Raw genomic sequence first — 14233 nt, 5'->3', positions numbered from 1 at the left:
TGAGCTTGACGACGTGGATGTGACGTGAGCAGCCTGTCTGACAGTTGTAAGTCTTCTAGGAGCTGTGCCAAGTGAACCATTCCCTTCCGAATCTTGCAGAGACGGAGAGTGTGAGTAGGATCTGTCCATAAGCTAGGAGCAGGAGCAACTTTATGATTCTCTATGGGCTTCTCCCTTGACTTTATCGGACTTTATGCCTCCACGTCCCCCCGCTTGACTGCGAGCTTCTCCTCCTGTCTCTACGGTAATTTCCAGAGAGTCGCGGGGTTATGACGCAATCGTTAGCCTGTTTTTACAAAAACTGCTTCTACGGGGCCATAACGTAAGATACAAGGTAATGGAGCATTTTATACATTGTCGTGTTTCTTTAGAAATAAATAATGGACAAATGGAGTCTTTAAACGCCTCAGATGTAAAGTTATTCGCTGACAAAGTGACGCCAAAATGAATGGGAGTCAATGGAATGCTAACAGCAGGTGAAGGCTTGAGAGCTCGATTACCCCCCTGATGTAGCATTGGTCAGTAAAGTTTTTAAGGTGGAGCTTAGTGAAGTGTGTGGTGTGTTTCTGTGGTTGTTTAACCTACAAACGAGTGAGTTACAGGCTGTAAAGACACACCACCATAATTTACAAGTGGTTTCCATAGAGACACATCCATCACTCAAAGTCTGATAAAATAACAAATGAATTGGACACAAAAACAGTCCAACACAGACCTCCAGAAGAGAAAGGGCACACACACACACACACACACACACACACTGACCTCCACATGGTCCTCAGTGTTTCACTGTCAACTATAAGCCTCCTTGCCGATAGTGAAACCCATTCCACCACCTGAAACTTCATTATACAAAGAAGACTGGGGTTAGTTGTCACAATTTTTACTCCAGCAATATTGTAAAATATATATATTTTTTGTGTGTAAAAATTTGTATGTATTTTAAAATGTAATTTATTCATGTGATGGTAAAGTCAGAATTTTCAGCAGCAATTACTCCAGTTTTCAGTGTAACATGATCCTTCGGAAATCATTTTGATATGCTGATTTGGTGTTCAAGAAACATTTTAGAATTTTTCTTTTTTACATTATTAACGTCACCTACCATTCTGTCACCTTTTATCAATTCACTGCATCTTTGCAAAATAAAATAGCAATTAATGATTTTTTTTTAAAAAACCCTTCAGGTTGTTGTATGGGGTGAGTTGTCACTATGGAACCTGCAATTAAACAGCCTTTTATTGGATTTTAAGCTAAATAACTAACTGAAACACTTATGAATTCACAAAATATTGTTTAGACCAACACATTTTGTGATCAGTAAATTATATAAATTTTTAACAAATTTCTGATATTTTGAGATATAACCCTTCTTGCAGCAGTCTTTCCTATAACCCATTGAAGACCACATTACAAACTATGCGACTGTCTTCTATTGCCAATGGACATTTTTGCTGTGCACCAACCAGCAACTTTAGATCCTATTGAAGCACCAGGCCTGCAAATAACACTCCAAAACTACACCTATAAAATGTAGGGCTGGGAAAACAGAGAGAGACAGCAAAGCTAAACTGGTATCAATAATTCAATTGTGTGTTTGTGTTTGTAATTGGACTTGACTGTAGCTTTTCCGATGTGTGTATACAGTCTGATAAGCATCCATTCCGATGTGTCTACAAATAAATCAACATCTTAGCATGTCTGCACTCTCTAAGGTGTGAATATGTACATATGAGAACAAGTGTGCTGAAAGGCCTCCAGACTGATATTCTGCCACGTCTAATGGCCCTATATGAAGAGGCAACAAGTCATTTGCAGAGATGATGTTGTCCTTTGACACAATCACTTCCTATTCTGTCCGGCAGAGAGGGGAGGCGTTTGCGGTGGGTAATTGCATTGAGAATTGATTTTAAGCAATGTGCCGTCTCATGGGCTGTAATCAAGCACCATTATTCACTGTTAACTAAAGCGCTCCACGCAGGCCAACACAAAGACATGACTCCTGTTAAACAGCCCAGCTCCCTTTGCACTCTCATTAACACACACACAGAGCTCTCACACAACACAGGGAGGTAACGTTTGAACAACATACCCACAAATGTACGCCAAGAATATGAAGTGATTAAGCTGAAATCAGGCCTCTCGTGAGCTCTTATCGGCTGGAAATGAATTGGCTCATTTGCTGCATAGCGTGAAAGGAGAATGTTTGTTGTGGCTGTGAGTGGGAGCTTCCTGAACGGATTCCAGATCTGAGTCAACTTTCATCAACAGAACTACAGTATTACAGTGACCTACACTTCTCACCGATCAGAGCTTGAGATCGGCCTGGAGAAGCTTGTTAGCAACCAATCTGTGGTATCTGTCAGGAGTTATTAAGTAGAGAAACACAAGAGACAGGAGTAGCGAACTTCATCCATCTTGTTTACTCTTTCACTTCCGTTCTCACACACATTACGTCAGAACACAACAACACTTCAAAAGTTCTGACTTCCTTTTCAAAATAGGAGTCCACAATACAATTCACTTCCGAACACAACACAATCATATCACAACAGTAAGGTGAAAGGCCTGGGCTCATTCATCAGCCGAAGAGATAAAGTTGTCACATTTGCGCTCTTTTGTAAAAAAGTTTTACCTGGTGTGCAAGAGAACTTATTGATAAAAGAGTGACAGTCTGTGTCACTGCTGTGCCATCAGTGAGTAAAAATATTTCCTTACATTTCACACCAATCTTCTAAACCACCAGCATGGGCTATTAAAAGTTCAGGGTTTCCATCTAGCGGATCTCTCCACGCCAGTAAATGCGCCTGGGCATCTGATTGAGGGAGAGGAAAGGATTGACAGCAGAAGGAAAAATAGCAGTTAGGAAAAGAAAAGGTTTCTTTTTTTCTTTTTTTTCTCTTTTTTTTTACTAATGATGGTGTATGTAAAATCTCTGGAGACCAAGCTGTTCAGATCAAATGAGTGACCTGCAAAAGCATTGGTGTGGAGCTGAGAGTATGAGAGAAATGTTATGTTATTTAATTGATATATTATTGACATTTCACTGATATTACATTTTATTAATGAAGTTATACAAATCATTCCACTGAATTGACATGGTAATTGTTGCTACGATCAAGCTCTTGTGGTACCCCCATTCGTTTTTATGCTTTTAGCTTTTTGGACATGCACATCATAATAAATAGACCTGTTTTACAAACCTTTAAGAATTTTTCCACTGATGTGTCATATATCACTAAAAAGGGGAGAATCTCAGCTTTAATGTGTTATATGGCACATATGCAGGATAACTATGGATCAAATGTGTTGCAGTTTTAACAAATAACCTATTTTTAAATTGGAATTTCTCAAAAATATGATTTTCTGAGCCCGAATTTTAGCAAATCTTTGACATGGCCTTACTCAGTCAATATTAAAGATATCAAGGTTATATTTTCACAGAATGTTCTTTACATTGTGTAGGATGATTTTATGTAGAAAACATTGAATCACAAAAAAATGACTTTAGCTGGGTTTTCACATATTCATCAGAATTTCTATTTCTTTTTTTAAAAGTGTAAATATCTAATAGACTTATGACACTTTTGACCATTTCTGGTATTACTATCTTTGTAGGGACATTTGGTCCCCATAACGTATGGTTTACCAGAACCACACACACAATTTTTTTTTTATTGAATAACATATTGATATTAAGTTTTACCCTATATATATATATATATATATATATATATATATATATATGATTTCACTTTTTGGACTAATCCAAAATATAAATATTGCTCATTGAGGTAAGTCTACTTGTTAGGGAAAGTGGAATCAATGTACAGGGAGAGAGAGAGAGACAGAGAGCGAGAGAGAATGAGAGACAGTGAAGCCAAGTGAGTTTGTGACTGACAGCAGTAGTGCTGTGTGTACCCAGCATGCAGCTTGTAAAGCTTCGACCCCCTGCCTTCCTACGTATCGCATCTGCAGCCCGACGCTCTCTGCCTCCTCTTTTAGCCTCTAACTGACCAGTGCTTTGAAAAACTTCTCTCTTTTCTCTCCCCTTTTCTTCTCTCTCTCTCCTCCCCTGGCTCCTCCCTCACGCTCCGCAGGCCTTTTCTTCCCCCAACTGTCTGGGGACCCTTTCACTTTTTGTCCCTCCCTGACCTCCCCTGGACCACATTCTGTGTTGTTATACACACCATCTGCTTTGGGAGGGGGGATCGGCGAGCCCTTTCCGAGACACGTAAAACGGTCAGTGTGTCTGCCCTCCTCCCACCTCGTCCATAGTGTCACTTTGGATTTCAATGCAAACGACGAGCTCGGCCCTCAGAACGGCTTAGAGAGGGCGATTAAAGATGGACTCATCTCAAACTCACACCCCTCGGGCTGCAGTGGTATGTCCCGTTAATTCCCTGATAGAAGTCTCTTTTAAGAGGCACTCAAGCCGCACTAAGCAGCTGCCTGCAAGTTAGGTCATTTTCCCAGGAGCGGGACAGTGGGCTTTGGCAGGACCTCAAAAAAACAACAAAAAAAACCCACCATCTGTTATTGGACTGAAAAGGTTGGTGACACCTTCTGTGGTACCAACAACCCCTAATTAAGCGAAGGGGAATGCAGGCGCAAGCTGCGAGCCGACTGGCCGGCCAGCCTAACACATTGCCCTGGTGACAAGCCAAGACCATTCCTCATCCGTCCCCCTCTCCCCAAACACATCTGTCCACCGGGGCGCACCGAACGGCCGTGACGGAGACCCTCCATGAACCTTCTCTAGTGCTGACGCTAACTGTGCTTTTCACCTATAGGACGACAAACACAGCAACAAAGTCACAGAGATTTAAAAGAACAGGTTTTTTTTTTTTGCTGACACCCCAAAAAGACAATTATGAAAGAGAAACTTTGATGAAATGGAGAGAGAGGAGTCAAATTGCCTTTTCTGAGGCAACAGACACAATTACAGCTCTTGTAAACATAAAGCCTCCTTAATGTTAAGACATGCGCTGATTGGTCTCTTTGCATTTTTACCATACTTGAATTTTGATCTGCGGACTCTAATATTAGTCTATTAAGTAGTTTACTAGTCTTATCATGGGATAGATATACAGTCAATCAACAAAAAACATCAAAAATCATAAACAATTTGATAGATTCCTACTATCAATTAGACTGAGTTTATGATTTTCAAGAACATTATTTTTCAAACATCTTCTTGTCATTATCAACACATTTTAATCATTATTTTCATAAATCATTCAATTATATTTTTCAAGAAAAAATATATATCATTTAAAACAAATTATTAATTTATAAATATAAATAAATAAAAATTTGGGAACTATGAAACTAAATGATATTTAAATAAAAGCATGTCAAAATATACTGACAATTTGTTAATGATTTCCAAGACAATGACTTCCAACATAATTTTGTCATTGCAGTATTGACACATCTTAATCACTATTTTCAAAAAAAAGTTATTTTTACAAATAGTGTGAATTACTAATTTAAAAATATCATTACGTTAATATATGACCTGACACTTTACAACTTTAACCGATTGCCTCGTTATAAAAAATGTACAAATATCCAACAATTTTCAAGAGATTTAAGACTTCAAGACACTTAAATAATAGCAGATTAAGTATTATATTAATCTTTTTAAGAACCAGATATATGTGCAAAATATCTATTAAAACAAGACTTGATTTCCAAGAACATGTAAACAACCCCATCTTATCATTACAGTCTTATTGTAACTGTACAGATACAGCTCTGTTTCACCTTTGTGACTAATTAGTGTGATTAAGTAATTAAGACAAAAGGTCTTAATTAAACACATGCACATTGGGACCTTGAAGACGTTGGCACTACAGAGACTGAATTTTGGCGTTCTCTCTTGCTGGTTTAATGCTTTAATGGCAGCCTTTAAACAAAGAAAACACATTCACTCAAAACATTCACCTTGTAAGCTGCATCCAACCATCTGTGGCGGTTTAGATATTTGATAACACACTGCAACATTAACAGTGCTGAAGCTAAATCACACTGTAAAGCATTGGGACTTTTTGCTGGGCTGAAGAACAAATCAGTCCATTTGACAAATGACCAATGGCTTTCAAACAGCGCAGAGGAAACAGAGGTGGTGCTAAAAACATCCCGCCGAAATGTCAAAGCAAATGATATTGCGTGAAGTAAAAGGCCTTAATGAAAAAGCTGGCGGGGGGAGATGACAGTTTTGGCATGGCTGGTGATATAGTGAGCGCTCTATTGCCTCACACCTGCACTCAGATCAGTGGATTGAGCTGAAAGTGACTCCATTAGAGGGACCGTCACCGTATCGCTGCTCACTCTCAGTCAACTCTTGACTGCACAGTTGAAGTCGGTTCAGAATCGCCTGTCCGACCACTTAACGAAAAGCAAGAACCCTTGTAATAAATTTGTTTCGGGAATCACATTATGAAAAACAAATACATCTTGGTGCTTTAAAAAAAAATGTCACATAATATGCAGTTGAAGTCATCATTTTGTGTTCAGTGCTATAAAGAGACGACCTACACTTTAAAAAATACTGGGTGGTTTCAACCCATGTTTGGGTCAAATATCCAAATGGTCAAATCCAACCATTGGTTTCAAATTTTATTCAAATATTGAAAAAGTTTGTCACATGCTGTTGCAGTCATCATTTTGTGTTCAGTGCTATGAATAGTTGTTATATAATAAATTCAACAGGAATACATGGCAATAGTGTAAATTAGCCATACATATATTTTTAATGTATAGTATATAGTTATCCATATACTGTATATGTGCCATATATATATATATATATATATATATATGTATATACAGTATATCCATATATATATAAATACATATAATAGATATGTATTTTTATATTTAAATATAATTTTATATCAATATTAGATATTACAAATAAATGTAAATAAAAATGTACACACTTTTGTGTAGAGTATATTGCTACAAATACTGAAACACCTTGATTTTATTTCAAAACAATGCCATTGATGTGATCATGTTGTGTTCAACGCCATAGACACAGTCCACAAGCTTCCAAGTATTTAGGAAAAACAGTGCAGTTTCTCTGCTCTATTAGAAACTGAAGATCCTTACAGGGATAATAAGAAGATGTGATTGGATCAGAGGACTTTTGGCTGTCCCATAAGGCACCGAGGTCCATTACATGAGACAAGTGACACCAGACAAGCCTCTCCTGTTGGGGAAGCCTGACCAATCTTATTGGGTCATTTTTCAGCACGTCTCTCTCGGTAGTACAGGCGCAACTGTAGGGGAGCCATACATCCAAGGCTCTGTGTCAGCTAATTGTGTGATAACATAAATTAACTAGAGATGAGAAAAAAGGAAACTTTATTTATGAATTTCTTGGATTTCTTTATCCCTCCAGCAAAACATCAAAATTGCTACTTAGCATGAATTATACATTAGTGGAGGTTGAGAATAGGGGCCCTCTCTCCCCCGCGGGGGTGGGGGTGGCGAGGCTGCTGCCCGCGCGTGTGCCAGCTCAAAAACCCCCGCAGAGAGGACCCCGCCCCTCCGCAGGAAGTGCAGCGCTCCACTTCCCCCGTCCCTCTGGGCAAAGCGGCGTGTCATTGAGACACAGACACATGCATCCCAGTTTATCTGCCCGCCTGTCAATCAAGAGCGTGCAGAGACTGATGCACACACACACACCAGATGCAAACACACTAAAGAACGTCCACAACAACAAATGCATATGAATATGCACACATGCAATAGACGTTCACTAAGCACTCTCACACACAATGACCAGAACACTAAAAGACTATAGCTGTGCATAAAAATGGAACAAAAAAATCACAAATTAGATCTTTCTTATACTTCAATCGTTTCTCCAAAACAAATTGAATGTAGAGCAAATGGAGAATTTGCTAGAATTGCCTGCTTCTCAGAACATTCTCCTGAGAAAAAGTTCTCAGGAGTTTCATAATAGATTTCACAAAACCACGACTCAATCCGCTAAGGTGCAAAAGTCTACAGTAGAAAGTTAAATATGAACTCAAATATTTTTCACCAAATTCTCCCAAGACCAAATTATCTGCAGGACTATGTGGGTATTTGTACAGTACATGATGTTAACGGTTGGATATGCTGAAACGAACAATATGAATATATCTAACAGCATCTATAATATTATGTCATTATATTTTACTATTATATATATATATATATATATATATATTGAGCCCCTAAACCCATTGCTGCCCTAAACACATAACTACTTAAAGCTACAATCTGTAATTTTTCACAGCCAGAGGTCACATTTTTAAAACAATAACAAAGACGAAGCTTGATGACACTATGAAGGAGAGTGGAACGATGGGAGATGTTGTTTTCACCATCCAGAGATGTATGGAATTCACTAACCATATAAATTACTAATAGATTAGTTTTTTTATTACCTGTACGTCTGATCACAAGATTTTATGTCATCGTAATGAATTAGTTGCAAGGAACATGAAATGTAATGCTATTAGCCTATTACTGATATGTGACTATTTGTCAAATGATTTTGTGGGTTAATGCTGTGCAGTTTTACACGTTTAAAACAATCGTACTAAAAGTACATTTGAACAAACCACAGTATTTGCAAGTAATGGCTAAATATTTAGGTGCAACACATACTCTATTTCATTTCACTGCCATAGACTTGGTCATCAGACTTGATAAAAAGCAATACTGAAGTAAAACAAAGTGCAATATAACTGTATGTGTACAATAAATAATATATTTGCTTACCTGTCTATTAAAACATGCACAAGCAGAATCTCTGTCAAGACCAAGTTTGTCATGAAACTCATCTCGAAAACGCCACGCCGATTTTGATCCTTGTTTTATTTCTCTGTTTTTCCCAAAGCCTGCTTGCCTCAGTTGATCTACGTTACGTTTTTTAGGATTTTCTGTACTCATCAATTAATAATCGTGATCCATGATGACTGAACAACACAACAGTGGCGTGCGAGATATCAGATATCATAGATATATATACATAGATCTCTTTGGCGGCTTACGTATAGAGGCCCATTGAAACGTCTGCTAATGAGGCATCCATGTATTATATCTATGGTTTCTACAAGCAGAAACTGAGGATGGCGCGGATATTACGTCACTGATATGCGACAATGACAAGGGACGAGCCATTATTTAAAACTGGAATTTCTCAGGATTTACAAATCCTTGGGAACTTTTGGGATAATGTAAGTACACAACTGCATGAAATATATCATACTGTGAAAGTGGTTTTTGAATATTTTATTACAAAACTCTTACATATTGTTCCTTTAAATACATTTTATTGTGAAAGAAAAGCTGTGTTATTGCTTCGGTAGCGAGGTTTCTCTGAATTTTGCATATATACACATATGTACAACTGGCTAATCAGAGGTCTGTAATCTGAGTCTGTATAAAATGTGTTTGAACTGGTTTTGAGAACAGCACACTTGGCATTGCTCGAGGATCTGGCTAAAAAGCGCGTCTGCAGAAAGTGACAAGAGCGGGTCGAGTTACATTTGGTGCCGTGACCCAGATGGGAGTGATGTTTAGGGGGGTGAGTGTAACGGACGTAAGCCAGTAAGAGCAGTGTGTATAAACCTCACTCACCTGGCCTCAAGAGGCGCGCTAGCAACTGATGCTAGCGGTTGCGGTCTTTCGCATCCTTGTTAGCGTGCCTGCCTCCTACGCTTATTTATGTATAGTGGCCCATAAAAACAGCCGCTAATGAGGCATCTATGTACATATACTGTGTCTGGTGAATTAGGCGGGTTACATTTTTTTTGTGAGAAGTTCTCCTGTGTGTACAAATACGAAATAATCCACACAATTATTAGTGAATGAAACCCAATAATTTTAGTGACAAAATACTATTATATCCACCTTGGCTTTAAGACAGGGCGGAGCAACCATTTTTAACTTGAATATGCAGTCGGTTCCAGTTATTTTAGCCGTACAAAAACACTCCATTATGCTGCTTGATAATGCAAACTGGTATTTGTTATCATACTATTTTAATTTATTATCAGAATCATAAACAAAATTTATGATCAAATGATCGCTTTGATACGTTAACAATTTGTATACTTATTGTGTATTGATCCTAAAGAACTGTACAAGAAACATCTAAGGCTCCATTACGTCTTTTGAGCAACAAAAGAGCAACCAGTGACCAACAATTTGTCTTTATGTAAATCTGTGCAGCTTATTCAGCGCCACCTAATTACAGAGAGAGAAAGCCAAAGAATCTTCAGGTTCAAAGTTCAGAGTCAATCTGCCACAATCACATTTAACCTCTCAATATGCCCCATAACACAATATTTGGGCCAAAAGCAATGGGTGTCCTTACATATGGATAATTACCATAAACTGTCACAACAACACTCTCATATCCAAGACAAACTCCCACACTGCACTAAAGAAACGTTCAGTCTGACATATACGAAAACAAGTTTCTCTCTCGCTCACATTCTCAGTCTAGCACCCTCCTACACCACTCTTTAAAAGTGAGCATTTATGATTTAACCATTAATGGTGGAGGCGCATTTGTGTTTGTTTTCAATCATTATCTCTCTCCAGAGCCACAGGATCAGGTTAGAGAGGCAGAAGTGCTCTCTCTGTCCCACGCCATATCTTTAATTAGCTCGACACTCTCTAGTAAAACACACACAATCGGCCGGCTCAAAGTAATTGGCTCAGAAAGAGAAAGTGAGGGAAAAAACGGATTTCTTTAATTAATTTATCTGCCCGCGAGAGCAACCCAGAGAGCAGCCGCAGGCCAGTTTACAAGCCCGTCAGGGTGCTCTCGCTCACACATACACAACACCACTACCTGAGAATATATGGCCTTGTGAGAGAGCAGAGGAAATCTGAGAATGCATTAAAAGGAAGGCACTTAACCTCTCTCTCTCTCACACACACACACACACACACACAGCATTCACAGTATATAGCAGCTTTGATTGGACGTTCATTTGCAGTGTTCGGTTTCAAAACAGTGCACGCACCTATTGACTGACAGCTTGTTTGAATTTGCTATTCATTCCGGCAGAAATATTTATATGGGGATATTTTAAAGAGATACATTTTGTGTTTCTCCCAGTCTAAAACTAATATTCTTCATTGTTTTGAGCACACAGCGAACACATACATGCACACGCACAGTAACCTAAGCCGTGAGATGCACTGTAAACACTTTAAGAATAAGAAAAATACCATAATTATCAGATAATGTGTGAAAGGAGTCATGTATCACTTTGAAATCACAGATTTTCACCCAAGGGCCAAAATATATGAACCCTAAAAAGACGTATCAAATGTACAAACTGGCAAACAAACCTCATTAATGTCTCCAGTGCCAGGCAGACAGACAAAACGCGCACACACACACACACACACACACAGCAGAGTTGCCAATGTGTGATGCCACCGCTCTGACACAGTAGATCTCCTAACACCCTCTCATTATCCAATCAGAGCTCTGAGCAGTTCGGTGACAGACAGTGTGTGAAACTGCCACTCTCCAGAAGCCAGAGGAGGATGTCTGCCATCTCTCCTGCTGCAGGGACGCTGTGATTGGGCCATTGCTGTGATTGGCAGAATTTATTATCTAACAGGCTTGTGACTGCAAATGAAGGCGGAATGTCTTGGACAGTGATTGATGGGCCAAAGGATGGATGTAGACTGGGGTTTAAATATGTCTTCTGTTATAATTCTTTCTTTTTTTTTATGTCTAATTGGTGAAAATGGACACTGACTGTGCTGGCATGCCTTTTTTGCCCACAAGTCTCTAGTTATCATGCTAGGACAGTCATTAACGTTATTCAGATGCAGTGGCAAAAAATGCGATCATGGATAATAATTGTTGATTGCATTTATATACACAAATGGTCAAAAGTTTGGGGTCAGTAAAATATTTTTTGAAAGAAATTAATACTTTTAATCAGACACATCAAATGAATCTAAAGGGAAGGTAAAGACTTTTATATTTACAAAATATTTCTATTTTAAAGAAGTGCTCTTCGTTTGATCTTTCTATTCTTCAAAAAATCCTGAAAAACATTTAGCATGGTTTCCAAAAAAAATAAAAAATAAGAGGCACTTACAAACTGTTTTCAACATTGATTTAAAAAAAAAGTTTTTAAAAAGTTTTAAAAAAATAAAGAAATAATAATAAAAAAATTATATATATATATATATGATTTTAAATGTTCTTTAATGTTACTCTCTCTATATATATATAATAATATATAAATAAACAAACTGGAAAAGTAAATGAATTCTGAAATAAAAAAAAGGAAAATACATGCAAAAACAAATTCATATAAATTTTATATTGATATTATGATAATTAAAATATTATTATTGTTTATAACATATATATTACAATATTAGCAATCATTAAAAGTTCAATATCACCTACAGCTTCTGTCTATAGTGTCAATGTTTCATTTCCTTATATTTCATACAAATTTGTACAAGTTTGATTAAAAAAAAAATCTATAATAATGAAGCTCATTATGCACATTCACTTACTCACATGCAACTAATTCAGTCACAGACACACACACACATAAACTCATGCACACAAGGGTGTTTCTTCGGTCTCCATGTTGGCTAAGGTTCATGTTGGCTGTGGTTCAGCCTCCATTGTGGCTCTGTTCCAGAGCCCTCTGTGTCTCAGTTTCAGGGTGCTGGGTTGCTGGCAAAGGCCCACGTGGACACTCTGCTCACAGTGGAGCCCTTTGTGTGAGGTGCCATTCCTGTTTTGTTTTCCCATTCCGGTCGTAATTAAACCACCTACAGTGCCTCACCGGCTACAAATTGGGCAGCGAACGAGGGAGCACGCAAAGATAAATGGCTCCAGGCATCTAAAACTCTGACAGGACTGATGGCATCCGACTGGGCCTGACCTCGGAAAGGTTAAAGACATGTTCGCTTAGAGAGCAATCAATTACCATGCAGGCATAGCCACTCTCACAGAGCAAAACGTGGCCAATCTTCAGAAATGCCACTAATTTGTGGACAAATGATTGAAACGACAAAGCTACCAAACTCCTACAGCTTCGTAGTGGAGAGCTTAGTGAAATCCAGTTCATTCCTCTCCCTATTTGCTCTTTCTTTCGTTTCTTCCATTCCCCTCTACCTCTCTTAATTCTTTTTCCTGTGTTTGTCCTTGTTGGCTTGGTAGAGCCTCTCAGCTGTTCTGCTGTGTTAGTAATTACCATTTCATTAAGGACGACAGTTTTGAGGGTAGAGGCACCGTTTCAACTGGGTCTAGTGGGAGAAGTGCATGCCAAATTCATTGCATGAAAGGCAATTATCCCTCTACGACAGCAATTCACCATTTTGTACTTGGCGAGTTGACGACATTGATCAGAATTAGTGGAAATTGTGCTGAGTACATATCCTGGTATCAATAGTCATTCCCTGGATGGTTTAGCAGCTACATGGTACAAATATAAGCAAGCGCAAAGCAGACTCGCAGCGAACTCGAGCACAACAGTTACACTTTCTGCTACAACTAACATCCTGGCATACAGCACTGGTGTAACTAGATTTGAGCCTTTCCCAGGTGGTAGGGGGTTCTTGTGCAATATTTGACTAAATTTCTTGTTTTGTTTTTTTTTAACCCAGGACTACTGAAGAATTTCATAATTCAATATACTTATATACACTACTGGTCAAAAGTTTGGAAACATTAAAGTTTTTAAACGTGACAAAAAGCAGTCAATTGAGTCAATTTTTAAAGTAGTCAATCTAAGTTAATCTTGGTGAGTATCTTAATCTCACCAAGGCTGCATTTACTTGATAAAAAATACAGTAAAAAATTAAGATACTACCTTCAAAAACATTACAAAACCTTAATGTTTCCAAACTTTTGACGGGTACTGTATATATACTATAGTCTATAGCACAAGCACTGTAAAACAAGGTGAAAAGCATGTTTTAGAAAAAAAAGCTCTACCTTTAAGTATGAGCAACAGTAATAGTGATGCTCAACTTAAAAAGCAACACTTAGCAAGCACGACTACTAGTTCAACAGTTTTATGCTAGTAAACAAGTCAGAAAATGTCTTATTTTAATTTCACTAAATATGCAAGTGTTTGTGTGTATGTGCGTGTTTTATGGAGAAAGAAGGAAAGGGAGGGGGAAGGGCTGAGTTATAGTGACAAGACTCTGTGCTTGTCTGTTGGAA

General features: G+C 38.2%; 1 long non-coding RNA gene across 4 annotated transcripts in view; it reads right to left on the bottom strand.

Moving 5' to 3' along the window:
- Positions 1-14233, bottom strand: part of LOC311275803 — a 43719-nt gene that overhangs the window by 16597 nt on the left and 12889 nt on the right. For 2 of the 4 annotated variants that reach the window (XR_014624986.1, XR_014624987.1), the window contains exons 1-2: positions 2093-2450; positions 766-842 (exon numbers count right to left, since the gene is read on the bottom strand). This is a non-coding gene — a long non-coding RNA (uncharacterized lncRNA). Of the gene's footprint in view, positions 1-765; positions 843-2092; positions 2451-14233 lie in introns of those variants that run through there. The other 2 variants (XR_014624988.1, XR_014624985.1) reach the window with 2 other exon arrangements.

This window comes from Rutilus rutilus, assembly GCF_951802725.1.
Source record: "Rutilus rutilus genome assembly, chromosome: 17".
Lineage (NCBI taxonomy): Eukaryota > Metazoa > Chordata > Actinopteri > Cypriniformes > Leuciscidae > Rutilus > Rutilus rutilus.
Note: the sequence above shows the minus strand (reverse complement) of the source record. Positions and strands in the feature narration are given on the sequence as shown.